General features: G+C 40.2%; 1 long non-coding RNA gene across 1 annotated transcript; it reads left to right on the top strand.

The window, feature by feature from the left end:
- Window positions 1–8,232: 8,232 nt before the first annotated feature.
- Window positions 8,233–9,207, top strand: LOC142643455 (uncharacterized). Its single transcript, XR_012845859.1, has 2 exons — window positions 8,233–8,880; window positions 8,969–9,207. It is a non-coding gene; the product is annotated as an uncharacterized LOC142643455 (long non-coding RNA).
- The last annotated feature ends 49 nt before the right edge of the window (window positions 9,208–9,256 follow it).

Here is a 9,256-nt window from a genome sequence, read left to right as displayed (position 1 = left end):
TGACTGGACCATACTGACGGACATTAAGTTGAAGTAATTTCAGAAGTATATTTTCTGAAATTCTTCAAGCTGATCTTAAGTTGGAGTAATTCCAGAAAGTGTGTTTTGTGGTACCGGCAATGATGACCTTTGGACCCCATGATGGCGGAAACATGGGATGAGGCTTTGGTAACCCTTCACCGACACCAAAGGCTAATTTTTGATGAGCTGGTACCTTGGAGGTCATTACAAGTGTTGGATGGGAGACAATTTGTAGGATACCCCAACACGTTTTACCACCTTCACCTAATGTAACTTTGTTGGGAAAGCACAAAAGATGAAAGATGGAGCTAACTTGTGATCCTGGTTTTAGAAACCAACCAAGTTGCTGTTTGTTCCGAACCGCTGCTTCTAATGGGAGACCAAACAGTTGGAGAGAGACTCCGGAAGCCCTGGTCTTAGGAACGGGTGTCTCTGCTGGACTTGGATTTCCTGGTGAACCAAATCCAAGAAAGCATGGAACAACGATGCCGACCTTGTTATGAGTAACTTTATGAACAAATGTGGTCGTTAAGTAGGGAAACAAAATTTGTTTGAATCCTAAAACAGTGATGATGTTGTGAGAAGGATTATTATTGAACCATGAAGGGGTTGATTTCAAACTGATCATGAAGCGATTTTGGTTGCTAGGTATTGAGCATGACGAGGCCATAATGAAAACTGGCTGTGAGAAGGAGGATTTGAAAATTTGAAAGAAGCAAATCTTCATTTCATGACTCAGTGTATGTGTTTTTTTTTTTTCTTGATGGACTTAGCGGATCCGGCCCTTCTATTTATAGCGAAAAGATGAAGAATGGTAGCTGGGTAGTTAAGAATGGCGGATGAGACTTCTCGGTGGGAACGGTGGATGAGAATGGTAGACGCCGAATGGGAACGGTGGATGAGAATGGTAGGCGCCGAATGGGAACGTTAGGTTGGAGACTGGTAGGCACCGATGAAAATAATAGGTTGAAGCAGTGACCCAATGTAATTTCAATTTTGAGACATACTTGTGAGAGTTCGTCTGTTTTTGAAAGGGGAGCCTTGATCAAGTCTGGAGGATAATTTTGAGGGAATCCAGACCAAATGGATGGATCTCAAATTATGATCTTGAGAGCTTAAATTTTGGACACCGCTAGTACTTTGGAGAAGCGGGTGTAGTTTTTAAGTCCAAAACAAATACCTGGATTTCAAAATCAAAATCTTTGCGAAAACCTGATAGGACAAGTTTTGCTTGCATATCTTGATCTTCGGTCAAAGTTTACACCAAAGCCAATAGTTGTAGACTCACACTATTTGAGCAATTTTGGATTCTCAAATGAATAAATAGACCCAAAAATTGGAAAGTACACGAAAAATTGAACAAGACAGGTCAATCTTAAAAATTTTGACTTTTGGTCAAAATTTGTGCAAAATTCAAATTTTTTTGAAATTGGACTGTTGTGCAATTTTCGAGTCTCGGTTGAAGAAACAGACCTCAAAATTGGAAAGTACACGAAAAATTGAGCAAGACAGGTCAATCTTAAAAATTTTGACTTTTGGTCAAAATTTGTGCAAAAGTCAATTTTTTAGAAATCGGACTGTCGTGCAATTTTCGAGCCTCGGTTGAAGAAACAGACCCCAAAATTGGAAAGTACGCGAAAAACCGAGTGGGATAGCCTTGTTTTGTTTTGTTTTGTTTTTTTTTTTTGTCAAAGTCAAAGTTCCAACTAGCCAATGCTTCTTTTTTTCTTTTTTCTTTTTTTTTTCCTTTTTTTTTTAGGCGGTCCGGTCCGGGTCGGTCCGGGTCAAACCGGGTCGTGGATGATGACGTCATCCATGACGTCATAGCGCTGGATTGCGCGTCAGCGCTTGGCGCGTGCACGCGCGTGACACGAGCCGGCGCGTGTAGCGTGTGGTGACTAAGGTCCGGCGCGTGGAGCTTGTTGGAGGCGCGTAGGAGCGCGTGTGGCATTGTCGGAGCTTCTGGCGGCGCGTGGAGGCGCGTGGCCCATCGTTTGGGCTTGAAATTTTCACATCTTGTAATTATTAGGCCGTAGAAGACTGCTATGTGGTCCGTTTTGTGAAATTGTGCACAGATTTGCACAGTTTTGATGGACTAAACTGGTGGTCATCGCGAGCTTGTGACGGCGCGTGGTGGCGCGTGGCTGATCGTTTGGACTTAAAAATTTCAGGTTTTGTAGATCGAAGGCCGATAGCTCTAATGGTGGTATTAGTTTTGTAAAATTGTTCTCAGATTTGCGCAGATTTGAATGAGAAACTCGCGGGTCGCTGAAAATTCTTGGCCATGTGTGGCGGCGCGTGGCCGGGTATCTGGGCCTGAAATTTTCAGGTTTGGTGGATCGAAGGTTGTAGAAGACTCCTGTGAGGTCGGTTTTGTGAAATAAGGTCTGGATTTTCACAAATTCGGCTGAGAAAGTCGTGGGTCTTTGTTGAATCTTATGGCGTTTTGGTCCAATTTTGTGGTGGCCGCCCTGACAGGATGTAAAAATTCAGACTTGCCACATGACTTGCCATGAATTCAGACTTGCATTATCTTCTGTCTCTATGGCTGAAGATGCTCTTTCATTTCAAAATTTAGCGCAGACTTCTCTGATTTTAAGTGCATCTGAGTTTGCAAAATCTGACTTTGAATTCCAATTGTTTTCACATTTCTGAAATGTGAATATAAGTTTTTTTCATTGGTCGGTTGGTAGAACCATTTTTGCTGACTTTCTTCATTTTTTTTTGTCTACTAGTTTAGCAGAAATTCTCTATATAAGAGATGAGATTAGCTTCGTTCATTTGGGCATTCTTAGCCTTCAGTCTTCTTCTCCAGCTTTTAAGATTTTTTTTTTTCTTTCTTTCTTTTTCTTTTTCTTTTTCTTTTATCCTTTGTTTAGCCATGCAATGAGATTTTCTTCTGACTTTGCTTTTTTTTGTTGTTGCTTGTTTTTGTTTTGCAGCTCAGTTTCCTTGATCTTTGGGTTTTGATATCAAACTTCACGCTGACGTTCTCATAGAAGTGTTTGCCTTCATTTGGTGACTTTGTATTTCATTGATAGCAACGTTGCAAGAACGTATGCCTTCATGTTGTTACATTCTTTTCTTGCATCAACAATCTTTTAGTGATATTCGTCTTTGCAACGACGTTTCCATAAGGATATTCAGCTAGACAATAATGCTATCGCCCATAAAGCTACGTCAACACTTCATTTGCACAGAAGCCATGCCAACATTCATCTTTGCCATGAAGCTACGTCAACACTTCATTTGCATCGAAGCTGGGCCAATAGTTCATCTATATTGAAGTCGTGCCGACATCCATTTTTGTCATGCAGTCGTGTCAACACTCCATTTGCACAGAAGCTATGCCAACATTCATTTTTGCCATGAAACTACGTCAACACTTCATTTGCACAGAAGCTATGCCAACATTCATTTTTGCCATGAAGCTACGTCAACACTTCATTTGCACAGAAGCTATGCCAACATTCATCTTTGCCATGAAGCTACGTTAACACTTCATTTGCACAGAAGCTATGCCAACATTCATCTTTGCCATGAAGTCGTGTCAACACTCCATTTGCACAGAAGCTATGCCAACATTCATCTTTGCCATGAAGCTACGTCAACACTTAATTTGTACAGAAGCTATGCCAACATTCATCTTTGCCATGAAGTCGTGTCAACACTCCATTTGCACAGAAGCTGTACTAATATTGGCCTTTATAATGAAGCTTGAAGTTTCAAGAAGCTCCCATCAAGACTTTGAGGATGCAAAGAGATGCCAATAAAACCTTGAAGATGTGAGAAGAATGCCGCCATGATTTTGACATTGCACGAACATGCCCTTAGAGGAGAGATGATGCAACATCAACTTCAGATGTTGGAGGAAGGTGACGTTGTCCAGATTTTAGAGACATGATGTGAAGCAACACCACTCAGAAGGGAGATGATGTGGTTCAAATTTCAGAGTTGTGAAGGGGCACATCCTAGAAGAGAGACAATATAGCCTAGACTTGAAAGGTACAAAAAAAGATGCCCCCAGGAGATAAGTGATGCAAAGTATACTTCAGAGATGTGGGAATATGTCCACAAAAGATGAGCAATGCCATGCAGACTCCATTCCTTGCAACAGAGGTTGAAGATTTTATTTTACTCCACAACCGAGAATCCAGTTATCATTATTTCAAGGAAAGCTACGTAACACCAATTCTTTGCAGCTATCACTTTCTACCACAATGATCTTTGAACATCATATAGTGAGCAATTGATTGATCTTAAGCGACGCCTTGTCAATCAAAGGGTTCTTGAAAGCATGTTGACGACCTTTGGACAAACTCTTCAAGCTAGACTGGCAGTCCTTCTTCTTTTTATGTGACTGAACTTAGTGAAAAGTACTAAGCTGCCTACGTACCCTGGAGAGGGATCAAGTCATTTACGTAGTTCAAAAAAATTTTTTTTTTTTGATGATTTTTTTTTTCTTTGGTTTTGATGATTTTTTTTCTTTGGTTTTGATGATTTTTTTTTCTTTGTTTTTCTTTTGTTTTTCTTTTGTTTTGTTTTTGATGATTTTTTTTTCTTTTGTTTTTGATGATTTTTTTTTCTTTGTTTTTCTTTTGTTTTGTTTTTTTTTTTGTTTTTTGTTTTTTTGTTTTTTTGTTTTTTTTTTTGTTTACAAAAAGGGAGGGCTCACGTGTGTAATCCTTGCCCTACACCCCACGGCATTTCATGGGTACCAATTGTGCAATAGTGGGTATCACCTCTAATCGAACCCGAGACCTTGGCCTCAAGGGTGACATAGGCATCCAACCACTACGCCACACTCACAAATGGTGACATAGAGTGGGATTAATTTCTCCTTATTGGTGCACTTTCAAAGGTAATGGAAAAACATCATGTACTCTTGTAGTGCTGCAGTGGGTAGTTTAAACTCTTACCGAGGAGCAATTCTTGATTTTCAAGCATAGAAGCGTTTGAGGAACTTCCCATTGATGGGGCCGATCCTTACACCCTCCTGGTCAATCAACTTGTAAGCTCCATTGGTGTTTGCCCCCTGCCAGAGAGTTGGAAGTACATCACAAGCAATGGTCACATGGTTTGACCCGACAACTTCATCAAGGTCTAGATCAATCTTGTTTTCTTTGGCAAGCTTCATGATTTGTTCTTTGAAGACGAAGCATTTTTGAATTGGGTGGCCAATGATGCGATGATATTTGCAATAGTTAGGGTCATCAACTTTCCCTATGTCTTCTGGTCGCTTGCATTCTGGCAATTCAACCAGCTGTAATTGCAATAGTTGTTCTAAGATGTTTGGCACATCTTCATTGGGGAACGGATATGATTTTTGCTCACGTTCCTTAAAGGTCAGACGACGCACTTCGTTCTTTTGCCATCCTCCAAGTTGTTTTTCATTTGTCTTTGCTCCTCTCCTTGGAACCCTAACTATGGTAGTGTTAACAGTTATTGGGTCTTTGAGATTGCCTTTTGCATTCCTGTCATTCATCTTTACTTCCTTTCTGCTTTCCTCAGGTATGGGAGGTTTCATATTTTCATGGCAAGAAATACTCAATTCCATGTCGTGCGCACGAGTTGCCAATTCTTCGAATGTTCGGGGTTTTACCCCTTGTAGGATGTATAGAAGTCCCCAATGCATGCCTTGGATGCACATTTCTACAGCAGATATTTCAGATAGTCTATCCTTACAATCTAAACTCAAAGAACGCCACCGACTGATGTAGTCAACAACGGGTTCATCTTTCCACTGCTTAGTATTGGTAAGCTCCATCATGCTTACTGTACGGCGTGTGCTGTAGAACCGGTTGAGGAACTCCCTTTCAAGTTGTTCCCAATTATCGATTGACTCGGGTTCTAAGTCTGTATACCAATCAAAGGCATTCCCTTTTAGTGAACGAACGAACTGCTTTACAAAGAGGCCCTCTTGAGTCCCTGCGTTCTCGCAAGTTTCTACAAAGTGAGCAATGTGTTGCTTAGGGTTTCCCTTTCCATCAAATTGCAAGAACTTAGGGGTTGGTACCCATTTGGCATTCTCATATTGTCAATGCGTTTTGTATAAGGTTTTGAATACATGAGAGAATGTGTGGAAGAACCTCCATATTGTGCTCGTATGGTGTTCGTTATCATGTCCTGCAGTTGTTGGACAGATATTGAGGCCATTGAGGTGGATTGTTCTTGTCGGGGAGTATTTTCAATTTCTTTCCCTTCATCATCCTTTGCAGATGCGAATTTATCACCATGGCTTGATTCACCAAGATCTTGTACTTCGAGTTTGTTCATTAAAGTTGCAATTTGGAGGTCCTTATCTTCAAGTGCTTTTGTGAGAAGGACGGCCCTTTGTTCCATTTCAGCAATCTTTTCTTCTATGGTAGAGGTGTTAGTCATCATGACTGACACAACTTCCACAGATGATGGAGAAGGAAGTGATTTGAAGTGAGCACGTGAAATCTCATCTTTTGGGTTCCCTTTGATGAGAGAGAAATCGTGCGACCAGCTTCTTGTGGAGGAAGAAGGGGATTTGCCCCCATACTTGAGGTGTTCCAAGATGGAGATGTCCTTGTTGATGACCTTGTTTCTTTTAAGAGGGTCTAAGGAGATGATTGTCTGGACCTTGGCTTCCTTGGTTGATTGAGATTGAAGCTTATTGTGAGCTTTAGGTTGGCTACAATTGATTGCTCCAATGTGACTGTTGGTGGTAGCCGTACCAAGTTTAATTGAAGTAGCTATTGTTGAAGCTTGAATGTTCTTGCTAGAGGCCATTGAAGGTGGTAGCAAGATGATGAAGATTTTTTTTTTTTTTTCTTTGAAGGAGAATGAGATGAGAGGCAGAGAGGTCCCACCGGGCGTGCCAGAATTTGTAGACGACTAAATTTCTTAGTTCGAAATAAATCAAACAAGTAAAATAGTTTCGCAAATACGAATTTGTATTGATAAATGTGTGGTACAATTCTCTGTAATTACAAAAGAGTGATCCTCTGATTCGATCTCCTTGAAAGATTTTTGATTGGAGTTGTGGTAATGTGATTTTGATTTGAACATAAGATATTCTTCAATTTGGCTGAGGAATGGATCGAAGATCTTTGAAACGGAATTACAATGAATCTCTGGCTATGAGCTTGTTAGAAATTCTTTGTTCTTCGTGTTCTTCGTGTTCTTCGTGTGTTCTTCGTGTTCTTCGTGTGTTCTTCGTGTTTGAAGGTTTGTGGTGGAAGTTCTTCGGTGCTTTTAGAGGCTTGATTCCATAGAGCTTCGTTGATTTATGGTTTGTTGAGGTTTCTGGAGGCTTTTGAGCTTGATTCCAGTGAACTTTGAGATTTAGGAATATGATTTGGATGATTCCTCTTTGATTGTTCTTCGTATTTGAAGGTTTGTGGTGGAAGTTCTTCGGGGCTTTGGAGGCTTGAATCCGTAGAGCTTCACCAATTTGTGGTTTGTTGAGGTTTCTGGAGGCTTTTAAGCTTGATTCCAGTGAACTTTGAGATCTGGACGAGTAGTTTGGATGATTTTGCTTCGAATGTTGTCTGTATTCGAGGTTGAAGTTCTTGAAGTTCTTGGAGGCTTCGGGGTTTGATTCCGGCAGAGCTTCTGGATTTTTGAACTCAAGATCTCCTCTTCCTTCTCTCTGTCTTGTCTGTCTCCGTCTGTGTGTCCTTCGTCTGTGTGTCCTCCTAAATGTCTTAGGAAGGCTTCTATTTATAGGAGTTTAGGGGTAGGTGAGCGACCCGTGGCGGAGTCTGATTGGTGACACTTGTCACAGCTTGATTGGTCCGCTTATGTCATCGCTTACACGTGCTGAGTGCTTGTGTCACTGCTTACACGTGCGAGGCTGCCTGTGTCATCGCTTACACGTGCTGAGTGCTTGTGTCACTGCTTACACGTGCGAGGCTGCCTGTGTCATCGCTTACACCTGCTGATGCAGTTTCATGCCTTTATTTCAATGACACTTGGCAAATTTCTATTGGTTTCTGAATAGTGATGGCAAAACCTAACAGCAATACGTGGCGCTTTGTAATTGGTTGTATTTTGTGGACTTGGTAGTATGATGTGTCAGCTTGTGATAGGTCGGGAATTTTCCCTCTCTACAGGTCTCTTCACTTTCCTTTTTCTTTTTTCTTTTCTTCTCTTTGTATACTCCAGAGCATTCAAGAAGCTCTCTTTTTTTCTCTCTCTCTCACACAAACAAATTCTCTCTCATACACACATACGATCACCGGCAGAGAAGTTGAGATCGGCGTTCTACATGTTTTTTTTTTTTTTTTGGTTTTGGTTTGATTAGTTTTATTTTATTGTTCAAATTTCATTAGACTTATGAGAAAGATTGTTTTTTTGTTTCAAATCTTTCGATTGGGTTTTGTGTTTTGGTTTTGATTGTGGTATGTTTCTGTTTAATCCTTTCCAATTTTTCAATCTAATTGTAAATCCTTTATTAGATCCATACCCATAATTTTTACAAAATTAGTTAACTATTTGTTATGCTTATTCGACATGTTCGATCTCCGACCATATGATTTTCAAATTATAACCTTTCAATTTTACTATTTTTTTAATAAAAAGAAAGAAATATTGATGATTGATAAAAAAAAGTGTAGGCATCAGCATGTGTAGCTGGGGATAGTGCTGCATAAGAAGGACAAATTTTTTTTTTTTTTGGTTTGTTGGTTATAGCAAAAAGTTTTTATTTTAGTAGTGTTCTATTCAAATGTAGCTTACTTTTGTGATAATTATTTGGATTATAGGCAGTGATAGAGAAAAGCAATGTGAATCCTAGTGAAGTTGGTGATATTGTGGTGGGTACCGTGTTGGCCCCAGGATCTCAAAGAGCAGCTGAATGCAGGATGGCTGCATTCTATGCTGGTTTCCTTGGTGGGTTTTTCTTTTTCAGCCCTTGATTCATTAACCTTGAAGTTATTGGTGTTTTCTTGCTCATTTATGTCACAATTGTGTTGTGCAGAAATTGTGCCTATTAGGACTGTGAATAGGCAATGTTCATCTGGGTTTCAGGCGGTTGCTGATGTTGCTGCAGCTATAAGAGCTGGATTTTATGACATTGATATAGAGCATATCTGATATCACCAAAGGGAAATTATTAGGTCCACTAGTTAGAGTTCGCCGCATGAAGGATGGGTTCTGTCTCTTTTATTATTATTTATTTTTTTCTTTTGACTGCAGTTTAGAAATATTTGAGAGAAAGGATTGTTTGTATATGGAGGGAAAATGGGTTAGGGATGGGCCAAAAATT

This window comes from Castanea sativa, chromosome 7 (assembly GCF_040712315.1).
Source record: "Castanea sativa cultivar Marrone di Chiusa Pesio chromosome 7, ASM4071231v1".
In the NCBI taxonomy this organism is placed as follows: Eukaryota; Viridiplantae; Streptophyta; class Magnoliopsida; order Fagales; family Fagaceae; genus Castanea; species Castanea sativa.
Note: the sequence above shows the minus strand (reverse complement) of the source record. Positions and strands in the feature narration are given on the sequence as shown.